This window comes from Athene cunicularia (genome assembly GCF_003259725.1).
Source record: "Athene cunicularia isolate RWA chromosome 8 unlocalized genomic scaffold, athCun1 chr8_part1, whole genome shotgun sequence".
NCBI lineage: Eukaryota > Metazoa > Chordata > Aves > Strigiformes > Strigidae > Athene > Athene cunicularia.
The window spans coordinates 4,626,515-4,651,438 of NW_020799109.1; the positions used below are offsets into that span (position 1 = coordinate 4,626,515).

Below are 24,924 nucleotides of genomic sequence, written 5' to 3' on the forward strand. Positions count from 1 at the left end.
TTGTGTGTCGACCTCCACCGTTGCCAGCCACACCAGATGGAAGCAAAGTTGTGTGCCCATTGTGCCACTGATCACATCCAGGCCCAGGATGGCGTCTGCCAGCTGGCTTCGAAGGTATCATTTCGCGTGTCCTCCAGTTGCCATTGGTTTGGAGGATAATTTGGTGTGTTGATTTTGGTCCGAAAAATTATCTGTGCATCTGTGGCAAGCCATCTGCTTTGTGTGTAGTCAATGGCGTGGGGAGTGGAATGGTTGCACCTGACCCACTTCCACTGTATCACAGTCGATAACTTCTGTCTGCTTTATGTTTGCATTCACATATCTGTCTGGCTGCGAGTGTCAGTAAGATGCACTGTCCTAGTGTGTGTTTCGGGGAGGGCATCCAGTTGCCTTTTCAATTACACGTACTTCCCTTTGTTTTTCCAGTATCCTTTGAGATAATGGTTAGGAGCTTTGCCTTGTGCTCTCCTGGCTTCACACCACTCTGTTGCTGTAGTAACTTGCACTTTGGTGGGGCTTTTTCTGCTGTGGTTTCCTAGCGCATACGGTTGGTAGACACAAGTTTCATTAGGGTGTTTTGCATGTATGCAGCTGTGAATCTTCCTCTGTGTGTACATTCTTGCACCTAGTAAAAAATGCTGATAGTGAAACATGCTGTTACTGGTGCCTCTCCTGTGTATGCTGTCGGTGAAGACAGACTGATGCTGTGTTTGAAGGTACATTCCTACACATCCCCCTCTTGCTTCTTGGCTCGGGTCATGCTACTTCATTGGGAACAAAGCCAGAATGTAGCCCTAATTTTGCAATATGCAACCATCAGCTTGAAAATGCTAAATCAATTAAAGCAAGAGGGTATCATTATGAATGACTGGATTTCTAGTCATGATGTCTGCAACACTATTTGCTGACACATGGTAAATGCTGATTTTAGTTTCTCCTTACCTCACTTCACAAAATAATTCAATACGTTGTATTTGCAGCTGCACGGAAGTGTCCTGGTACTTCCAAACGGGAGGTTCAGGCTTCTCAAACATGAAATTTGGTGCTTTCATCTCAGCAATTTCTTGCTCATCAACGTGTCTTAAGTCATTCTGCATTTGAATGGGTGAAGTAAGGTATAATTCATGTTACTATTGTCTCCAGTTGTTAGGAAAAGCAGACTGAGCCAAAACCACCTGACTCTACTATTGAACAACAGGAATTAGATGAAATATGTTTCTAAACAATCAGACTAAATTACATGTGTACCTTGGCAGCCTTCAAATGAATGACATTGATGAATCCTTAAAACTGTGACCATTAAGCCAACCGCAGGCTTTGATACCATTAATGAAGAAATAATGTTTTGACGTTCATACCTTCATAAATTCTGACACTTCCAATTGTCCTCAAGTAACAAAACACTGTTGCCATCTGCAATAATGTGCTCTTTAAAAATTTTGCCTGAGCTACTTAAAGCTGGGCACTTTATGTTAGCAAAGCAGAGTCATTTCATGTTTGTGCTTTTGTTTCCCTTTCTTTGGTGGTTGCAGGTGCTGCTGTTTAAGCCCTCAGCTGTGCTTCAAGGTCTTGTGCAGTGACTGTCTTTCTGGGTCAATAAGGCTTGAGCTGAGCCTCCAGACCCAAGTGATGTGTTGTGCACTGATTTAGCATATTGATGTATGACTACTTCCTTTTCTATCCTCAAAAAGGGCGTTTTTTCTTTTGTTGGTATCGCCTTTTGTTCCCGTTACATGGAGGACAATCCAGGCTGAGAAAGATAAATTTCACAATTTGTCTTGTCAAACTCTGAGATGGAGTTTTCCGTTCTGCTGGCCAGGCAGAGGAGCAGCCCTGCTCTCCCGGAGTGCGTGGGGGTGACTGGACACAGAGACCCCTCGCTTTCTTAACAGCATCTGTGTACTTACCTCCCCCACAGCAGCCTGCAAGGGTACCACAGAAGCTCACACCTCCTGGTCTTGCTTCCTACCTACCGATGGTGCTTAACAGTGATGACTTTGGATGTAAAACCACTCAGTAAAGCTTTCTTAGTAAGTCATCAATTATTAACATGAAATACCCATTCTGTGCACTTCCACTGCTTAAGGATTCGTTATGTTGCCTTTTGGTTGACCTGACAAAGCTGTGCAGCACTTCTCCTTCCAGTGCAAAGTCCTAGATTCAACTTTGCTCCTGGGACCACGTACTCCAGCTCTGGTTGACCTTTTGTAGGAAGGAGAGAATGGAACAGAGCTGAGAAATTAATTTCTGGAGAGAGTTAGAAAAAGGTATATAAAAATATTTCACTTACTGAGAAGGGAAAAATAGCAGTGATCATGCTAAAGGTAATAGGAATCTGGTTCATGTTCCCTGCTGCCCTTTACTGCAGCATTTAAATGTGTGATGGAGAAATCCTTTAGTTATATAGCTATGTTATTGTTGACCCATTTTCCCAACAGCTAATGGCTAAGACTGAATACATATTACTACCATTATAATTGTTAAATTTTTCCTTGCTGCATCGGGAATTCTGTGAGTATTGTGAGTCTGGCCCAGAGCACTTTGCTAATCAAACACAAATTAAAACTAACCCAACTGACTGCTGTAAAAATATTGGTACACTTCCCTCGTAGATTTACAGTCTCGTGTACTAGGAGAGCTTCGTGACCCTATCTTAAAATACGTGGCTATATCTCCATTTTACGGAGGATGAAAATGAGATGCAGTAAGGCCTTTAACTTGCCACCACACAGCAAATGAAAATTGGCTGCTCCTAGTTTGAGACTGGGAGCTTAACCTTTGGTAGAGAGGTAGGCGTTAGCCAGATTTACTCCCAGGTTTCTATATGGAAGAAGTGATTTGTAGTCTCAGTATTGCATTTCCTGCTTCAATAAATAGCTGTTTTCTGAACACTGTATATTTTCGGTTTGGTGCCAAAAAAGGCCATTACAGGTTTTACTGCGATACATTCCAGTGAAGAAATACATTAAACCCATTTTTTTTTTCTTTACCTTTAAAAACATCAGCCAAAATCATCAGTTCTGAGGAAGGCATAAAGGAAGATACCTCACGTTTTACTGAAAATGCACATTGCACGCTGTCGATTGCCTTTTTCCTTGCGCTGTACTCAGCGTGGCATCCTATAGCACAATGTAAACAAAATTATAATCTTATCAAGCAGGCTGCTCCTACAGTGATGACAGCTCCTAAGATTGCCAGAAGCAGGGCCAGAAAAACAGAGACCATTTTAAAGCAGCTGACGAATTTTTTTAGCACTGTGAATTGAAAGAAAATGATAATAAAGATTTCATTATATGCTGTTCAGAAGGGTCAATGCAGTAAGTCTCCAGCAGACCTCAAGGCCTGCAACTCAAATGGGGTCGGTGTCCTGAACACAGCAATACCTTGTGTATTAAGACAAGGTTGGGAAGACTGGCTGAGAGCACTGTGGGTCTAATTGTTCTTGGGTGTTAAGCACATTGGGGTTATTGCACCATCTGGTTGATGGGATGGAGTCGCTCTCTGTTTATTCCAAAGCCAACTGGACCGCTTTGGGCGGACTAAAGGCTCAGGAAGAATGTACTCAGCTGTTTTGCTAAGGTTTGTCTCTAACTCACCTACGTATTGAACTGGTTCTCAAAATACTGTTTTGGTGTATGCATTTGTAGCATTATGATTAGGGCTTCTGGTTTTGCTCACTGCGGAAAGACTTGCCTTACCATGTCCCTGCACAGTGGATATTTAAGATTTTGCTCATTTTAGAGGTGTTTTTACAATAATGAGCTGTTGTCACAGTACGTGAGGTCTCGAGCATATCCTAAAACTTATAATGTCCCAGTAAAAACTTGCTGCCCCATTCCATATTCATTGTGTTTTCAGTTGACTGGTATATCTTAAAAAAAAATCTGGAGACATGGAGTGAAATACTGCTCTACAAATGGCAACATCAGTTTTAGCAGGAGCTCAGGAGAACTACTCTATCACATACTCACTGTTAAATATATTACATAAAAGGTCACGGTCCCAGTGCATTTTGTTTCCGTAACAGAAAGGAAGTATATTTGAAGTTGGCTATATAACTGTCTCTCTAGCTTGTAAAATGTTGTAGCTCCTATATATTTTCAGTTATTCATGAAGTGTATTGCATATATAATTAAAACATTAATAAAAATAACAGCAGGAAGAGTTCATCAGCAATTCAAATACAAATATTTGTGAAAATCTGTCTTCTCCAACATGTTCCTTTCCCCTCCAACTGATTTTCTTATTTTTTTTCTTTGGGTAAAAATATAAGCAACATTGCTTATCCATTTTCACCACTCCAGTATCTCTGTAGGACAGTAAATTCATTTAGCTATTGAATTAATTTACTATAGCTTGTGCAAGCTCGTTATTGTCATGCACTTTAGGAGACATCACATGCATATTCAGCACAGTAAAGGCTCTTGCCTGTCTTTGTACATCCATTCACACTCCAGCGTAGGGAGCTCACCCAGAGATTCGGAGGCAAACCTGACCCTCCCCACTGCAGCTTGGCACTCCCCAAAAGGTCCGAGGCATCTTTGTGATGTTAATATCCTGCAAGTAAAGGAGTAGGGCTTGAAGGGCTTATTTTTTTCTTTCTGAAAGGTGCCTTTGACTGCTTTTTGAAGTATGAAGCTGAACCACAGCTGCCAGAATTAGGCAGTGCAGGAGGGTTGGGTTGGGTTTGGGAAGGTAGCCAGGGGATCCCGCCTGCCTTTCACCATGATTTTTGGTGGGACTTGTGTATTTGACTTTCACAGTCAGCTTTGAAATTCTCAGTATGTGGATTCATCCTTGTAAGAGTCTTTAGAACCTTGCAGCGTGGGTCTACTTTCTGAGCTCATAATATATCTTTTCAAAGAAGCGCTGTCAGATGAGTTAGACTTTTCTAATTCTGGGTTATTAAATTTCCTCAGGATAGCATCTGAATTGTACTTTGCCTCTTATTACTAACGTGATCTATTGTATGTCTGTAGCACATGCTATATTCCTGGGCAAAATGTTTGGATAGTGTGCAGCAGTGGTATGTTGTTTTGACTAAGGATCCAGCCAACAAATATGCCCGATGCATTGGGGTCCCATGCTTTGGTAGGAAATAAGTTCCATTTCCAACAGATGGAATAAAAAAGAGAAAAAATGGCTGATATGGGGAACACTGTTCACTTCCTTAATTAAAAAAAAACCCCCAACTTTATTTGAGTTTTTTTCAGCTTTTCTAGTTCACTTTTCCATTTTTTTCTGTTGGTTGGTGAGTCCATGGCCCCAAAGCATAAGGAATCACTTTCTAGAGAGAGTTTCTCTGTGGCCTTACTGTAGTTTCTCTGCATTTTTTGACTGATTTATTGTTTCACTGAGTTGTATCTTTGGAATACTCACTTGTGAGGAGGATCTTTGTTTCAAGAATAAAAAGAGGATTTTAAAAACCTGGCTTCTGCAGGATGCTGAGCTCCAGTGCTGGCAAACCCTCTTTTAGGTTATCTCCTCTCATGTCTGTCTTTTTGAAGGGGCAGTGGATAGGGGTGGGCTCTGCACCCCCTTGCATTTCACTCCCAAAGCACTCAGGTCATATTAAAAGACTTTGCAATGAATCCCATGCTTTTATTGTTTAAAAAGTCACTATTTACTTCCAGCATGGGAAACTGAGCATCTCCCTGCAGGGCAGCCAGCCTGCCTCGGTGGAACCAGCAATAGACGCTGATTTAGTAGCTCTGTACGGAAAGCAGTTCTACTTTCTGTTACTCTGTGGTCGATTGACGTTAATCCCATAATTGAAGCATCCAGTTTTAGGATTAAGCTGATATTTATCAGCAAAAGCCTGCTAAAAAAGTGCAGATTTGTGGTAAATGGTGTTTTAGACCAACCCTGCCTGCTCCTCCAACACACGTCAAACTTTTCTGTATTTCTTTGCTTCTTCACATCTCTGTAAACTCACCGAACTAGGCTGCTTCACGCGTTGGTTGAAAGCTGCTCCAGTCAGCTCTGTGGCATGGAAATGTATTAGGTTGAGCAGGCGTAGACTCAAAGCGTGAAAGAAAATAGCCTCTGAAATTTATAATCAAATAAATGCCACCAACCAGAAATTCAATTTGTAATAGCAACAAAATCCATTTTAGGAACAGAGACGACAGCAGCTTTTACTATTAAAAAATGTGACTATTGTATAAAGTCGAAATTCCCTGAGCTGTAGCTTGGTCTGAAGATGATGATGGTCTGAGCGCCCGAAGAGGAGGTTCATATGTGAATTCAGTTTGTTAATAAGATCATCTGGCACCAGAAATTTCACAGCTGCCAGCAGTCCAACATGGAAGAAGCCACTTCTCTTAATTGCAGCAAAAGCAGAGTAAAGTTGGCCTAATTTTATCAGTAGTTACCTGGATGTATATCCTTGAACTTTTGTTTCATGTGACGTTGGGAACCTCAAACTGCTTATGTCTGATGGAGCATTTTCTTCTGTTCCTTACAAATATCTTTAATTTGGTATGTTAGGGTTCCATACTTCTCAAATGTGTCATCTTTCTATTTTCATTTAAGTGATTTTTCCCTTTGTTTTCATTTCATTTTTATTGTTTTCTGATTCTTCACAGTATTTCCTTTCTGGCTCCAAAAGGGAGCTAAGTAGGTATAGTGAATTATATCACAAAACAGAAAAGAAATGTTAGCTGAGTGATATATAGCTTTTTTTTTTTTTTTTTTCTTTCCCTTCTGGATATAGGCCATTATCTTGTAGTACTGCAAGATTTTGAATGCTTCAAAAACATATTAAGTGAATGAAGCTATATAAATATATATTTTTTTTAAAAAAGTCACAAACATGCTTTGCATAAGAGTTTAATATTTTTATGTTTCCATTAGAGATGGTTAATGTCTTCTGGAGATTTGCTGCTCTAGAACCCCTGTATAAAACAGTAGGATTTGTGCTGTGAAAGGAGTGTCATCCATAAAAACTGCCTCGGTTTTTTTTTGTTGGGTATTTTTGTTGGTTGTCTGTATTGTTTTATCTACTTTTTGCAGGCAGATTCTAGGACTGCTGTAGGTTAAAGAACTGGAAAGGAAGAGAAAGTAAATAAAGATTTGCTTTTTGATTTATTATGTTCATTTCACAGCTGTTTCGTTACAGTCTGTTATGCTGCTTCTTAGGTAGTCAGTTGGAAAAACAAATTTGGAAATTAGGCAAATATGATTATAAAATGACACACAACTGAGAAAGCTAAAGTCTGAGGAGCAGGTGAACTGCCTGAAACGACTTATTCTGCGGTGGTTTTGGCTAATTGCTCAGTCTGACTCACTAAGAAATGTCGTGTCCTGTAATTGAGTTTAACTGAGGATGTCTTTCTGTTTGTGTGAGGGTTTTTTTGTTTGGTTGTTTGGTTTTTAAAATTTTTAACTGTTTTTAACGTTTCTGTTGAAGTATATGGTTTGATGCATTTTCTCCGAACCGCATGGCTAATTCTTCCTGATGATTTCCACGCTGTTTGAAGTGGCTGGTTTAAGGCCCATTGTATAAGTATCTGAGGAGAGGTTACACCTGTGCTCTCTGGGCATTATCTGCATGTTAAAGGTGGCTGATAATGAACTGCTGACCATAAGCTGTCGCTTGGGTCATGTCCCACCCCTGATACCTCTTTACATTGGGAATTAGCTTCATGCTGAGTATATTTCTGCAGCTGTTTGAATACTTTTCATCAGACAAAACCAGGAACAAAGACCTGTAAGTACAGTAAGAAGTTTTGCAAAATGTTCTTGAAGTGGTCTGTAGTTGAGTGCAACAGGAGGGTATGTCAGAAGGAAGTAATGGGAGGGAAATGCTATCAGAGATGCTGTCTTACCTATAAGTGGCTGTGTTTGCCAGGCTGCTGGACATTAGCTTGGGAAAGCAGAGGCTGTTAGAAAGCCTCATTGTTGCCTGTGCTCTGCTCAGCCCTTCTGAACGTGCTCCATGGCTCCCAAACCCAAGCAAGGTAGAGTCTTGACCTCAGAGACAACTTTGTGGAGAAAGAGATAGCATTGAAGTCTCACCAGGAAGCAAATACTGACTGATTTACAAGGCATCCTTGCTTCTCTAAATCATCCTTTCAAAACATTTTCTGTCAGCATGACATTCCATCGTGGGAATAGCCAGTTTTAACCCCTTTAGTTTTTCAAAGCTCCAATAAATCACTTCTGAATGTTGCGTCTCTCCTGAAATACAAGTGTCAGGCAAGTTAGACTCAAATACTGCTGATGTTATGGGTTGTGGTGATTCTTATTGCTTATGCCCTAAAATAAGAAATGAATAAATGAAAGATAACACAGCCCCCAATTCTACCAGGGGCCGCCAGCAGGTGAGGAACAGGTGATTCAAATAATTCCTATCTTGGATTTATGTTTTTAAAGGAACAATATTTAATGGGGTTTTGTGAGGGAGGGGAAAAAGAGAGGCAAAGTTGAACAGAAGTCCCAATAGATGCTTCTACTTCCAGCATTGAATAAGCAAGAAAATATGAAATGTGAAGTAGAATATCTATGGTCTCATAGACAAAAACTTTTCTTGAAGAACAAAAAAAAATTTAACATGGCTTAGCAGTGCAAGCAGTATGCAGTTTCAAGGCCTTCAGTGATGAATAAAGGTTGTGCAGGTGGGGAGCAAACATGAACTGATGGGAGATGGGTCTCCGTAGGGGGTGTGCATTAGCTCAGCTGTCCTTGGAGTGCACAATCTGCTGGTTTTGTGCTATTGTTTCGGAGTGTTTTGAAGATGAGTGTGCTCCATGCCCTGGCCTGTGTCTGTAGTCCCTGTGTAGACAGCATGAAGTTTCATGGAGTCCTGTTGCCTGGAGCAGCATGATAGGTCTCAAGTCTCAAATTCCTTGGCAGGGACCACAGAACGTACCAGTGCCCTCATCCACCCTACATGATACGCCTCCTTTTGCATAGTTCTGGTGATAGCTGTGTCCTTAGCTGTCCATTGAATCCGCCTAACCTGGAGGGATAATTAGGTGTTATTAATTGGGTAGAGGACTCTTGACATGAAGCTGGAACCCTGCTTCAAGTGTATCTGATATTACACGCAGAGTCTGTTGTTTCTGCATGGAGGAATGGGGCTCTATTAAGAAGTTATGAAGATGCTGTAAAAAACTGGGCATGGACCAAAGGCCTTGGTAGGAGTGTACAGAACAGCAACACTGCCAGAGCAGTGAAATCCCACATAGTATTGTGACTGGGAAATTAGGAAAGCTGGGGGAGCTCCACTGGGCGACTGCCAAAAGTGCCTCCTTTCGGAGATGGGAGCTGAGTAGGGATCAGCATGTCAAGTTTCCAGGCTGTATTTTTTCCTTTGCAGTAGTTGTTATATCACAGCCAGTGTTGCATTTCATTAAGATTTACTGTGTAATGAAATTCTTGAGAAACTTCAGTCACCTAGTCATTCTGATACACAGTTGATAGACATCATTTGGGTAATGTTTCCTACTTGAGAAATGCAGTGACGGTGTTTCAAAAGGCTAAACAAAACCACTGAAATTTATTAAACTCCAATCTCTAATTGTTGTTAATTAATGGTGTGGGATTTTGGTTTTTTTTTTTGTTTTCAATTAGCTGTCCTCAAAACACAAATGGGCATGAAGAGGTGCTGCATATTTCTGGAATCTGAAAGGTTCCCTGTTGCCAACCTGTTGTCTCTGCACTGAGGTACTGGATGTCTGAGGGGATGTGGAGTACAAGCTGCTTATTCTATTTCGTGGCATCTCTCTAAGATATAAAACCTGTTTTCATTCCAGAATTCAATAAAAACAAAATCATTTTAGCTAAAATTGAATTGTTACTACGTCCGTTGCTGAATCATGTGAAATGGGTGCGACTGGCGGGGGCACTGCCGGTTTTCCAGTGGAATTCTTCATTCTGTGTCATGTTGACTGATGCTCAGCCATCTCCCAGACCTAAACCTTAGCCACCAGCCTACAGTTTGTGATAGAAAACATCTGCTTCATTCTCTTGCACAGAAACACATCTACAAAAATGTTAAAGCAGTTTCACTGTCATGCAACAGGAACTTGGACAGAAATCCATTTAATCGAACATGCTCTCATCAGCTGCCCTAGGCGATTTGTAGGGTTCTTTCTGATCAGGTGTTGCCACAGTCGTTGAGGATCACCTAACGTAGGATGCAAACACCCAACCTGGCTGCACAGAGAACGCTTCTGTCCAAAGCAAATGTGTTCCACCTCATCCCCTTTACTAAAATTGCTGTGGTCTAGTAAAACAAAACTTTCCTTAAAAAATAAAAAAAAAAAGATGGGAACTATTTTAATTCAAATATCTAGCATTTTTATCTATCTAAACTTTTAAAAAATGTTTTTCCCTTTTTTCTCATTCTGTTTTCTATATTATTTCTTTTCTTTATATTTTTCAATTCCTGCCTTTGAAGAAGCCTGGTAGGAAAAGGAGAGATAGTAGAGAGACTGTAGGAAAAGAGCTCAGTGAAAATTGAAAGTAGGGAAAACAATGTAATCAGCACTTTGTTTTTTCCAGTTTGGTTGAAAGAGTACAGAAGGAAAAATCCATGAACTTTTCCAAATTAAGAAAACATATTTTTTCCAAGGTATTTTCATTTGAATATTTTTAGGTGCTTTACCGTTGTGCATAACTATTACTCAGCGTTGGTAAATATAATGTAATCAGTCCCTAAGGGACCAAGGACTGACTGTTCAATTGAACCTGAATTTGTTTCATGGCGGGGGCAGAGCTTGAGAGCTGTCTCTGGGCCAGTCCTGCAGTTCTGCTCTTACAGATTTCAGGAGCATGCTAATGGGATTAGGTACTACAAAGCTGTCTTGCATTCAAAATTACTGTCACAGGGGAGTGTGGTGTGGAACAGAATTTCTTGCAGAGAGCGCTGATAGCAGAAGCACAAACTCACTGTGGGATTCAGCTATCACGTTACTACTTGCTGCTGTGAGCTTCCTATTCCATCGCTTTGGATTACTGCTATTCCAAACCCTCCTTTTCACACAGCTCCTTGGCTTCATCCAGCATCCCCCTGAGCCTGGACACTGTTGACCACACACGTGGCTGTGTCATGGGTTATTATGATGGGAAGGAAGAGCTGGAGTGGTTGTGTAAATAGCACTTGCTTACTTTCTGAAAATAGCCTTAGCTGATATTTTGGCAAAAGTTGAATAAGTAGATAGCCAGAGTCTTGGTAAGCTTTGTCTTTTGAGTGGTGGGAAGTCAGGCCAATACGTTTCTTAGAACGAGCAATGTCTTTGATGATTTCCCTCTCTTATTCTTTTTATTCATTTTGCAAAATTCTGCAGCGCTGGAACCAGAAATGTAAAATTACCAATTCAACATATGTTTGGTTAAAAATAGATCAAAAATGAAATTCCTACTAAGGGATACAAAGCTGAACTTCAGATAATTCTGTTAATTCCCATTTACAGGGTCCAGCCCAGCATCCCATCTCCAGCGGTGGCCATGGGCTAGGGGAGGATGAGCAGGGCAGGCACAGATGACGCTTCTCCTCTAACACTTCCCAGGCTCCAGCTGTTTTCAGCTTGGGGACTTTGCGCCAGGAGTGATTTCTGTGTAGATAGTAAGCATGAATAGACTTTTCTTCAGTGGACTTAATCTTCTCGATTAACCTACCTTAAGGCAGTGTAGGCTTGTGACATCCACAGCTTCTCTTGTTACGTACAAAAACAACTTTTTGTTTGTTTGTTTGTCTTGGTCTTGGTTCCAGTTTGGTTTAAGGGGTCCTTGTGTCAATACTGGGAAAGTCCATGAACAGGCAGGCCCTGTCCATGCTATATGTTTCCTTTTCCTCTAATAATTCTTAACATTTGATCTGCTGTCTTTTTTTCCTTTGACCGCTGGTAGCACTGGGCTGACATTTCCAATGATCTGTCCATTGTAAATCCAGGATTTCCCTCCTGCGTAGTCATGGTTTGCTCAGAATCCGTCATTTCATGTGTGAAGTTAGGATTGTTTTTCCCACATGCATCTTTGAAATTTATCACTATTGAATTTCATCTGCCATCTCATGTGTCGTATCATTTCATAAGGTCCTTCTGCAGTTCCTCACAGTCAGCTTTTGTTCTCATTACCCTGAATAAATTGATAGCAGCAAACTTCCTCCCTCTGCTTTCCAAGAGTATGTTGGAGTGTAGATCCCTAATTTGACCAGTATAGGTGACAGGCTTTCAGTCCTGCAGGTCTCTGCATCTCCCTTAGTTAATTGGTACTCAATATTCCAGTGATAAATTCAGCATGCTGGGAAATGAATATGTATGTGTCCGGTTTGCTCCAGTGTTCTTGTTTACAAGAAACCAGAACAAGCTATGGGAAAATGACTGATAATGATTTTCAGTTTACAGGGTTTTTGTGAGTATTCTGTTTGCAAGTGTTAGATGTTGCAGAAATCCAGGTTAATCAGGACACTTGTATTACTCTTCTTTCTCTTGAAGAGGAACCCGGTAGCTGAGGAGAATCCTCTGAAGTACAAAAATCTCTTCTTGCAAGTGCTTTTGACAACCTGCTCTAATGAGCTTGAATATTTCTGTTGATAGAGTAGTGTGTGTGAGAACAGAGTGAAGAGGTTGTAGGCGTGTGTTTAGAAGTGGTAAAGACTTGCCTGAGTTGAAGGAACCTCCTTGAGAAGCTTGCTGGTAAATAGACAACTGGTGATCGAGGATGATGGAGGCTCAAGGACATTCACATCGGGTAACCCTACAGCATGAGTGTGCTTGTTGCATGAAGGAGGGGTGGCCTCTCCTCCCCGTGCGTTCAGAGACTGTCACCCTTTCTCCAGGTACTGTCATACCATGGCAATCATAACCATCACTTCTCTGAGCTGATCAGCATCATCTCTGCATGGCGCAGGGGGCGTGGGCACAACCAGTGTTGGCTTGCACGTGGTCTGCTCGCTGCGCTCCAACAAAGGTCTGTGGAGATCGATGGTATTTGGGACTTCCCTAGCTTAGAGATCTCTTCCTTGCCCCAATCCCTCATCTGTTCCACTAGAGACAGAAAATTCTCTGTGACAGATTCCTGGTTTAGTCTAAACCTGAATTTGTTTATGTTAATGTTTGTCCTGTATGTGTGCAAATCTGAGTCCTTGAGTTCACGTGTAGGAAAGAAAAGGGAGAGGAGAGGCTGAGAACATGGATTACGTAGGAATTTTCCTGAACCGTTCACAATCTGATGCCTGTGGATGACATGAAAGGCACCAATAAAACCTAGAAAAGAAATGGAAGATTCAGAGGTATCTCCTCTGATGATTACAGTGTAGATAACTTGGAAGAAATCTGCCATTGGTGTATTGTGCTGCTTTTCAAAGTGGACACAGTTGAAGTTGTGATAGAAAAGCAAAGACCAAATTGGATTTGATCGGTACATGAATATACAGACGGGAGTGGGAACAGAGTCCTGTGAAGTTCTTTTTCATTTCTCTCTTCTGCAACAGTAGCTTTTATTTCAGCTAATATAAAGCATTAGTGGGTTTTGGCAGTATTTCAGGCAAATCTTCAGATAGGGATGAACTGTTCTTGAACCAAATCTCCAAAGGATTTGGCACAAGTGTACTTTCCTGCGATATGAAATGTGGATTTTTGTTCAGTATTTATATTTGAATAGACATTAATGAATGCCTAAAGAAAATCATGATCTCTACTTTTTCTCTTGTTATTTGATTTCCCTTTGTCTGCTTAATGCTTCTGCAGATTGTACATATTGTTCTGGCACCTTTTACCTGGTGTCTGTCTCACTGTTGGGGTTGGGGGGGTGGTGAGGGGGAAGACTCAACGTGGATGTAATCATGACAAAACATTTACTGATCCAGTGTATCAGTTTCAGTACTTAATGTCTGATGATGATGCCAAACTGGAGGAAAATCCATCTCTTTTTAAAATTTTTACTCATAACCTTTTCTGTGAATCTGCTGCCAATACCACAATGTGTGAAGTTGCTCTATAGGTATCGTTAAGAGGAGATGGGTATCATTAAATACTTATTCTATTTGGTATTGTCTTTCCCACTTAACATTAGAGACCGACCAGTCTCTGATCACGTTTGCTTACAGGCAGGTTTCATATGTGTGGCCAGCACAATGTTGGTGTGTCATACTCTTGCTTGAGTACCAAAAGATCTGAAAATTGTATTCAGGGACTTCATTGGAAAGAAGAAGACTAATGAGAAAAGCATCAGTAATTGTGAATATTAAATTTAACCTGAAATCTAGAGTCATGTCAGCAAAGTAGCTGACATCACAGGATAGCTAAATGCTGGTGACCTTTTTCGGCTTTGCTGAGTTAGTAGATTTATTGCTCTAGTACATTCTTTAAGGATGGTTTTCATACGCCACTTGTCAAATTGTAAGTCCTTGTAACAGATTAGCCCTTCAGAAGGTATGCCCCAAGTTTCCTCTAGACTTTCCACATCTCACTGAGTAATGATTCTCTATTAATGAAAAATTGAGTTTGTTTCATTTGCTGTCACATTTGAAGCACAGGTATATTTTTTCTTCCCTAGGACTGGTTACGTTTTAATGCGTATATTCAAAATTCAAGTCCAATCTGAAATGACCTATATCAGCTATGATATAGTCAGTGGAAAGCTTCAAAACATGATGCATTGAACATATTTTACAGTCCTAGGACAACAGCATCCTTGAGCTAATTTTATGCAATCCAGATATAAAATATTTGGTCTTGGTGAAAGGGTCTGTAGATTCAGGTGTACTTCTCTTTTTCGGCAGTTGTAGCATACACATTGAATTAATTTTGGATACAGAAATGATGTTGATGTTTTTTTAAGCTGTGATTAGGAAAACAGAGCCAAAAGGATCAGGGTAACTATCAATAATTACTTTTTAGAGTTCAATGGAGGAGAAAAAATATATTATTATAAACCAGGCATGGCATGATAAGTTTCAAGGCATTTCACTGAGTCTAACCGACGTGGCAGGTTCTCAAGTTGGTTATCAATGGGCAAGTAAATATTTTATTAATTTCTTTATACAGTTAGGCTGTCAGATATGTAAAAATATTTCTTTTTTTCGGGTAACTATATCTGAGTTATGTGTCTCAGAAGGTGGTGCAAGTATCCTCATAGGCTGGCATTTAGGCCTGAAGTGAGAAACAGAATAACATGCAAAAAGTGGGTAATTAGAAGCTGCCTATTTGCTTAGGAATTTCTAATCAGATTCATAACTCCTGCTTCAAATGAATGGAAATGCTCTTTTTGTGCAAAAGTGAAAAATAAATATTTATCATATCAAAACCATTCCAATATTTCCCTGAGCACATTAGGATTAGAAGACAGACTTTATTGCTAAAATGAGTCCCTCAATGGCTTCCTGAACAGAAAGGAGATATGAAATTATCTCAAAGTAAAAGTTACAAAGAAAATTTCATATATCACACTTTATTAACATGCAGACTTTAAAAGTGATGTTTGAGAATAACTTAAGACATCTGAAAACTCTAGGGCACGCTGTGAACCCTTAGAGACCTTGTAACGAGATTATTTTATAACAAACCACATTTTGTGACACTAACAGAGATTTGATGGAGAATTTAAAAACTTTCCAAAACCAAGAAAAATGTCAAATTGAGAATAATTCTGCTTGTTAAGCTCTGAAGACGAGGTTTCAACAGATATCGGTCCTCTGACCCGTTCATGAGTAATCGACTGCCCAGAAAACAGCAATTGACTGGGGACTTTCTCCCCCATGTCCCCAGCTCATCCTTTATCTGGTTTCTGAACGGCCGAACCTCTTGCCATTGGAAATCCAATTACACTTAAACAAAGATTCACCTCAGTGCCTCATGGAAAGCTTTGAAAAATGTTTTGCTTAAAGACAGTTCTGCCCGCATCTGTCTACATAGAGAGCCAAGATTTTTCTGAAGGTTTTAATGCCGTGTTGTACTCTTTCCTAAAACAGAGTATTTGCTAATCTTGACATTAGTGTTAGTCTTGACCAGTCCCCTATATAGCTGCAGAGGCTGTGTAGGTCACACTCTTACTGCCTGTTTCCTCATGAGATTGGCTTAGAAAGTTGACTTCATTAAAATGAAACATTTTTTTTTAATTTTTTTTTTTTTCCATTTAGTTTTTGGTCTAGCTTTCTCATTGTGTCATTTAAGCCCCTGAGAATTTATGTATTCAGGATTTTCTCTCCCTTCTGTGCACCCCTCTTTCAAAACCCAGCAGGTAGAAAATCACTTTGACTAAAGCTGAGATTCTCACATTAAAAGCTGAGATTCTCCAGCTTTTCAAAGTATGTGATTATATAAAGTATCAACTACTGTGAGAATTGGATTAAAAAACCACGAGGGCTGATATGGAGACAAATGATAATGAGCAGTGGGAAAAGACAGTGCATACAAATACAGTAATGGATAGCAAATGTCAAGAGTTCAACATTCAATTTTATTTCTCTGTTTTTATGAGCTGGATTTTTATTATATATGTCATGGGGAGTGCATGTGTGTGGTTAAGGGAATAGCTGAAAAGTGTACAGAGGAAAGAGATTAAGGGTCAGGAGAGTCAGTGAAATTTGGGATAAAGAGGACTGAGATGAAGCCTGGGGAGTGAGCACCAATAACACCTAGGGGAACAGATTGGCAGGCTCCTGGGGATGCTACTACATTTCCCCAAATTGGTGTCTGCTGGCTCCCTCAGTAATTGCAGAAAGTTAGAAGAGTTGCTTCAGCACCAGATGCGTGATATGATAGAGTTGGATCCAAAGCTATCTACCCCGCATGGTGACAGTTTCTCAGCACATTCCTTCAAAACCAGACGGAAATGGTCTCTTTGTGTCCGTGCAGCTCCACCTTCCTTCCCTGGGGAGCTGGCTGTGAAATTTCGGGGTGAGATCTGATTATGAAGACTGGGGCTGAAGCACAGTAAAGATTTTCAGCATATTGCAGCAAAGATAAATGTTTTTCCAATTGAGAAGAGTGTCAGAAAAGCAAAGATGTTCCCCAGCATCTCTCTAAGCTGTAGACTCCACCAGTGAAAAGAATGATGTTTATTCCAAAATTTCGAGGGGTCCGTTTTCTAACGTTGGGTTCAGCAGCTGCCTTTGCAGCTTGTGTGTTTCAGGAGTGTGGGAACTGTTTCCAACTGGATATGGAGATTGTCAAGTGCTTCAGTCGTACTGCGGGTGACTGCATTCAGGGACACTGTTTTCTCTGCTGTCTTTGTGATTGTTTTTTCCTTTTTATCTTGAAGTCCATTCTCCCGTTTTATTTTTTTTTCCCCCCACTCATCCTTGTTTTCATTAATGAGTGCCAGCATGCCCGTGCATTGCTGTAAAGCGTGTCTGTGATCAGCTCACCTGAAGAGGATGGAGGGGATACAGTCCTGAAAGGCAGAGCTCCTGCCGTACGGATTGACCCGTAAACCCTGGGCTGGTGTTTAGGATTAAAACCAGCTTCTGACAAGATTGTGCTTCTGCGGCTCCTCTTGGCCACCTCTCCTCAGCCACCTGCCCTCTGTTTGGCAACTTCTGAAGTGCTGCTGCCTTGTGCTAGATTTAGGATTAAGAACATGTTATTTCTGGCCTTCCCTTATCCTCTGTCCTGACTTAAACAGAACAGAAATGACCTGCGGCTTGTTCGAAAGGAGTCTTTAAGGAGGAGGATGGAAGTGATATGCCCTGCCAAAGCGAACATGTGTATTTAGCAGAGTATTTAGTCTGGAGTTTGTACAGAGAGCCAAAGGAGGGGAGCTCCTTCCTCAGGTTTGAGACTAGTTATGCATCCTGGATCCACTGAGGCAGCTGCCTTATGTTAACACCCCTGCACAACTGTGCAATTCCTTTGAGAGTATTCCCAAGCCCATCTGTAGCTGGGCTTTTAAAAGAGTATTTATGCTATGAAATGCAAGACTCTTCAATATTACATCTTGGTGCCTCATGTTTATTCTTGCTCCCTCAATGACTTCCTCATCGAATGTGGTCCATTTAAAGATTCAGAACGAGATTTTTCTTAACTGCCAGCTTTGCAACAGCAACCTGCCATCCAAGAAATCAAGCTGTGTGCTGTCTGCTTCATCAATCATTACCAGCCAGCACTGACGGGAAGGATTCAGGATGGAAACTTAGCTGGCAATTAGGCAGCTAACACATAGGAGCGGGTGGAGCGTTATCTTGTGCTGGCAGCAGCCGTGTGGACTCTGCAGTGCAAATGGTGAGGGAAAGAAATTTCACCTGTTTCTTAAGTGCAACCTGTGGCTTTGCACAGGGATTATTTTTCCCATTTCTGGGCTTCGTTGTCTTGAAAATTACCTGTATCTCTGCATTTGAGAACAGCAGCAACATTTGGTTGTTTCTTTTTTTATTTCTGGGAGGGCAATATTTTGGAATTGACAGACTTGGCATCCCTTCCCAGAACTGTTGTTGGGGCAGCATTGCATCTTCCTCTCACCAACAGCCTCATGGACAACTTAAATAGTACAGCATGTCATTGTGTCTGCTTTCCCCTCTGCTGTAGTCATAATTGTAGACAGTCTCTAATTACTACATGTGTTCTTAGTATATGTTGTGGTGTTACACAGCAGTAATGAGACTTTCAATAGTTTGGAGCCATCCTATGTGTTAGGCAGCTCGGTGCATTAAAGGCTTTTCCAAACTAACAATGGTTGTTTTTAAAAATCAGTGTGACACCGTGTTTTGCTTTCTGACTGCTGAGATGTGCCGTGACACAAAACACACATGCACAGAAGAGCTGCTGTCCCCTTGCACCTTCTGTTTTCTTTCACATATGACTTGCTGAAAGAGGGAAAGGTGAAATCCATCATCAGCAACTGATCTTTGTCGCTGGTAAGAAACATTTCTTCAGTCATAGGTTTTAGAGACTTCATAAAAGTGCCTGGTTTTGGAATCAGGATTGGCTACAGCCTTTGAGAGTGGAGAAGCCAGGAGCAGCCTGTCCGGGTGGAGAACAGGAACCATCACCCAGAAGCAGTAGTTGATGCATTAATGTCTGTTGTGGGGAAGCAGGGCTTGAATCAGTTACACCTGAGACTTGAACCTTTTGCTTTGCAAATCCCAAGTGAGTACCCTTACCATGGGGAAGCTGTCCCCTTGCCTGAGAAGATTTGTTTTCAATTAACTTAAAACTAAGTGGTCTTTCCATCAGCCTTCTCTCTGTTTCTCTCTGGCTGATAGACTGCATTGCCAGCCCAGAGACATGATGAAATTCTTGGGAATAACTGGAGGCAGAGAGGCCATTCCCACATTTGCCAGGAGATTTGATACCCTCAGCAGCGAGGCCTCTTGCAGTCTCTGCTGAGCACAAACCCTTGGGCAAGTACTACATGTGCAGACTGAAGATGAAGAGGAGGAGGTGTGGAATGATGCCTTATGGCAGTTATAGATACACCAAAACTTTGAGGGAAAACCCCCAAAAAGTATTGCAGGGAAAAGTCATCAAAGCAGACAGTTACTCCCATTTTTGCAGGCCTGTGTACAATAACAGAACCTGTGATATTGAGAGCTGCATTAATTTTGCAAAATTGTTTCCTCTTCTTAAGTGGAAATGAATTAAGTCATACTGTGAGTGGTATCGTGGTCAGTGCATCATAATGGAAAAACAGCAAATAAAAATTACTCCTCCAGCAATAATGTGTTAATGTCCTTTTAGCACCAAATACATTTTTGATAGTTATAACTGATGTATTTTTTTAATAATTGACTGGGATGCTTAATAATGCTATATATAATTTAGGAATCCAATTTATCGACAAAACCAGAAAGAAACCAGCATATTAAATAGACACAGAAATCAGTTTAATACAGTTCATGGGGAGGAATCGTAACTTCACAGCAGGCAAAATACAATAAGCACTAATGTAACCTTTTAAAATAAGGATTAAGCACAAAACCACCCAGCCTGTCCAGAATGGAGCATGAGATGGTGTGGAGGCTCTGATGCCTTTGGTTCATAGCCTGTAATCTGTCTGGCCACTCAGAAAAGTTCTGGTTTGTTGACCACTTTTTCACTCTTCATCTTTCACTAGCAACCCTCATTCTCTTTTTTAAAATGTCTCCCCTTCTGTGTACTCTTCGCAGTATTTTTGAAAACCCTTCCCTCGTGGCAGGGTTTCCTTCAGTTCTGTTCATCTTTTCTTGAGCAGACGAGTCTGTTTAGTGAGTTTATTAATTACCATGTTGGGCTCATTGAAGTGAGCACCTCATTTGGAGAAACCTCCTGGGGACTCCAGCAAATATACACATACTCATTAGACAGAATGTTTTCCACTTGTATATCAGCATTTTGATAATAAACACTTTATAATGTCAAGGAAAAGGATACAAGTTAAAAGTTAGAATTCAGTCAGTGCTAGTTTTTTTTGGGGTTTTGGGTTTTTTCCCATGGGAATCAATATGATTATTAGCTATACAGCTATGGGTCATCAAACAGCCAGGAAAATAATTTCTTGTATGATTTCTGCACTGTGCTTGAAGAAATCCACCTCTTCTGTCTTGCTGGTTCATGCTCCTCATTTTATGACACTTGGCTTGGCTTCTGGCAAGTCAAAATATAAAGGGCCATGCAATTAATTATAGTTCTGAATTTCCTTGCTTTACAGTAAGGGTATGGTAATAGTGTCTGACTTGGTTTAGCACTGGTAGCTGTGCAGTTTAACCCAACACACACAGAAGATTCAGGAATCAAACGATGAATTGGGTAGCCTGTAGTTGGCTTTAAACTTCAAATTAACTAGGTGATAATAATGTATGGTGGTGTGTCAGCCGTGGTGTGTTCAAGGAGGGCTGAAGGCAAGGTGGAAAGGTTTTGCAAATCATTCTGATGCCGTGGTAGGTCAGAACCTGGTCGCATTTGAACTCAGTTAAAATGCCCCTGATGTGTCTAGGGCTGTGCCCGTTTTACAGGCTGTCAAAGGCACAGACTGGTTAGCTCATCTGGCAGCAAGTCCACAGCTGAGCCGAGGCTGCAAGATCCAGCTTCCCTCCTACCTCTGCATAATTGTCTGTTGTAATCCTTGACTGTTGAAATGCCACAGCAGTTTGGTTAATCCCTTGCAGGGACATCTATTGCAACCCTCTTTCTTACCATCGGAGAAAACAGTCCCAGGTGTTTTTGTCCAAGATGAGGATGTTTGGTCATACTGTTGGAGCCATAATTTCTCTCCTCAAAGATGACCTAAGAGAACTGAACCCTGTGTCACACCATGAATCAGCCTCCAATCTCCCACTCTAGATTTTAGAAATCAGAGAAGGCAGCTTAAAAAACAGCTGGGTAACTGGAGGCTGCTGGTACCCTCCTCTCTTGTGAGAGGAGACGTGACACCTATACTGAGTTTCTCTGGGGGCACTTAAGGCTGAGTTTATTTACTGTGTAACATGGTAGTTTAGCGTGATTCCTGCTTGCTGCCTAATTAGTTCCACTAATTTATTTGGAACAAAACTTCCTCCCTTTCTGTTGAATAACTGGAGTGTGGTTTCTGCGAGCGCTTCTAATCCCTCATTTAGCCGCTGCATGGCTTGCTGGATGCTGTGAGCTCTCTCTCTCTCAGGCCTATGTTTTGAATAATTATTAGCTTTGTAAGCACTTTACCTTGGTGATGCCCAAAGGCCCTTCTGGAACAATTGCAATAGACTTTGTGTAGACAGAAGATATTACCTCGATCCTTTGAAAAGCTGTGTGCTCCAAAGGAGCTCCGTTGTTGGGAGTGGTCACTGGAGCACGGGGGTTCCTGAGAGCCTGACCCTCAGGGAGAGGACACGAGATGGTGGTGGCACACAGCGGGGTAAAGAGAACAGCCTGATCCCTGGCTAGGTGATGGCAGAGTGGAGTAGATGCCCAAGTTCCAATTCTAACAAGTGCACAAACACGTCAATGCACTGGCAGGCCCTGTCACAAGGTGATGCCTTGAACCATCACGTTCTTCTGTGTTTTTAATGCCTGCATCAGCCACCAAGAATAGTATGGTTTAGCCACTTCTTGTCCGCTATTTTTCTTTTGGCAGTGTGACCACTATGCTTGACAAATGTACACCTCTGTGCTTCAGTGTGTACAACGTCCCCCACCTGGCTCTAAGTTTCTGCTGGGAGCAGTGCCCGGAGCATCCTGGGGTTCAGGCAGACCAGTTCGCTTTGCGCCTGTGCCTTCAGCTAGCTTCAGTGCCTTTATCTGCACTGTATTAAGCAATGTAAATGAGTCTATAGATGCTTCTGACAATTTTATTCATTCACTTTATTTTATTTCTCATATTTTGCTAATTAACTTGTGCCTGATATAATTTAATTTATTGGCCTTAATGCCAGAAGACTATTCAGTAAGATAAATCAGAGAGTTTTTGTATACTTTAACTCTCTGCTGCTTCATATCCTGCTGCCTGCTGATGTGTTCTCTCTTCCCTACCCCTTTTCAACCTTGCTTACTGTCTGCTTATTTATTACCTTTAAAAATGATGTAATTATTTCTATAATGTATGCACACTTGTAGCTAAAACTCCTTGGCTTGAGAGCAATTTGTACAGACGCAGACTTGGTACTGAATCATCCTGTGCAAGTGCTGCTTCTCTGTTCTTTTCCGTGGACAGCTGGCTGTAGCCTTTAGGATTTCGATAAGTGGAGCAGAGCACAGTGAAGGAATTGCACGGGTACAGGCATCTGCTGCACAGCGTGGGCACCAGCGCCCCTGCCTCCTAGCAAGATGCATGCGTGCATGTGCTTGAAGTTAGGACTCAGCACCAACAGGCCGGGAAACAAAAGTGCCAGACCTAACTGTATGTATGGTGCGGACTTAAACTTTGTCACGCATTTCCTTTGTTAGAATTGCTTCCTTCATTTTACCATCACCGTGCGTATGGCTCAGAGCAAAGAGGCCACGGATGCTTCACCACCTTGTACTTTTACTATTTGATAAACATACAGCACCAGCAGCCACCCTCACTTCACCACCGTGGATGTGTTTGGCTCAGGCAACCAAATGGGTGCTGTTTAATCTGTTGCAACTTCTCCTGAAAGTTTCACAACAGGGCATCCTGTATTTTGAAACTGTTTCCTTTTGTTTGGTCTTTTTCATTTTCACAAAGGAGACTTTTCCCTCTTCCCTGGTTGGGGAGCTGGGGGGAACTGCAGGCTGCTCTGGGAAAGCTTGGTGCCTGTGTGAAAACAGACATGAGGTAATCAGGCTGGCACAACAATGTACCATTATTTATGAAGCCAGGCCTTTTCTAACTTTTCATTTGTTTATGCAGTGTAATTTCAATGTCATAAATACTAAAAGGTTTACTGCTGAGAGATGAGAACTTCCCTCATTCATCTCTGCAATTAAACTTCTTGTGCCCACAGTGGTTTTTCCTTTTAACTGCCTTTTAGGATAGAGTCCAGGATTTTAAGAGTTTTCAGTGACTGAATTTTTTTAATGAGGTCAAAGAGTTCTTGAGGGAATTTTGAATACTATTTCATTTTCTGTTTTCTTTGCACGTTTAGGCTTTATTTTTCATCACAGTCCTTGAGTTACTGAGTGACTTCAAACAAATCCTTTATTCTTTTCTGTGTCTTACTTTCACCATATCTGAAAAAGGATAAATCTGGTTACTGTCTTTAAAGTGCCCAGTGCTATATGTGAGCTACCCTGGAGCTAAGTACTCTCACTCTAACAGCTCAGATGCTCTCTTTCTCTCTGGCACAATCTCTGCAGCCTCCGAGCTTGTCCTGGAAATGTGTCACACAATGACAAATATTTTAAGGAAAGGATTCCGGATTGAGTTTTTCTGCAAAGAATGGGGAAAGTTACTGCATGATAATCCTGAGTACTGTGTGATACTTCTATCAGCTGTAGGACAGGTGATGCTTTTGTTCCATTGATGGAGCTCTGTTCATTGGATTGCTTCAGATTTGAACCAATGCCTGCTGGGTAGAAGCATATACACCAATGATTTTGAACTTTCCTAGAAGCAGCAGGGTTTTCTGCTGAAATGCTGACACTTACATCCCTTCATACCTCCACAGGCTTTGGTATATTCTCTGTGTTTCAGTAGAGTGGACATGACGTTACATGACTAGCAGGTTGTCAGAGCAAGCCGTGCTGTCCTACATAAGATTTATGCTTAGGACAATCCCTGGATGCTCCTGAGTGTAGATCTCTCCAAACTTCCTCTTCTCTGTTTTTTTCTAGGTAAAAGGGAGGGCACAGTGCGGCCGTGCACCCAGTAACTGATGGCTATTGCTGTGGGCAGCTCCTAGGCAGGACTGCTAACAGAAAATGAGAAAGGGTGAGGCATTCGAGTGATGCTTCCAGAGCTCTCTCCAGACTTGACTTCTTTATTCTTTATCTATAGGTGCCACTGGCTTTAATATTTGAGATGGAAAAAATACAACCAGTAAGCTGTCTTTGGACATTAAGCTGATTTAATTGTTTCAGTAGTAGTCACAGATTTTGTGCATAAATTTTATTGCGAAGAGGAATATAAAGAATTTCCATGGTCACTGTAGAACAGTTGTTTTGAGCTGTATGATGTTACAACAGTGGGACTAGCTGGCGTGCATCTACCTACTCTCATTTCAAACAGCTGTTTAATGAGAGCTTCTTGTAAGATCCTCTGTTAAGAATAGGCCATAATGAGTATGATGAAACCACCTCATCCTTGAAAATAAATTCCTTCTCGCGGCTTAATTAAAAGTGCTCCTAATACTTCTGTGAGCATACATGATAACTTAGGAAAGCCTCTTTTAATTTATATAAAGCAGTCTCAATTAAGAAGCAAAATAGATAGTATGTTGCTTTAATATTGTATAGTAAAAACTATACTTATTTCTGAACTCCTGTTATCTTCCAGTCAAATACAACGTGTGTCTTAACAGTTAAACAGATTTCCTCAAGAGACTAGCATGATGGCCACATATTTGTAGGCTTTTAGCTGTGTCTTATTGTGGTGAAAAAAAAACAGTTGAGAATGTAGCAACTG

At 41.2% G+C, this 24,924-nt stretch overlaps 1 protein-coding gene across 9 annotated transcripts in view; it reads left to right on the top strand.

Moving 5' to 3' along the window:
• Positions 1 to 24,924, top strand: part of DAB1 (DAB1, reelin adaptor protein) — a 455,855-nt gene that overhangs the window by 15,551 nt on the left and 415,380 nt on the right. The window contains exon 1 of one of the 9 annotated variants that reach the window (XM_026853566.1): positions 16 to 114. The exons of the other annotated variants lie outside the window; for them this stretch is intronic. The gene's annotated coding sequence lies outside the window, so the exon portion shown is untranslated. Of the gene's footprint in view, positions 1 to 15; positions 115 to 24,924 lie in introns of those variants that run through there. 9 annotated transcript variants of the gene reach the window in all.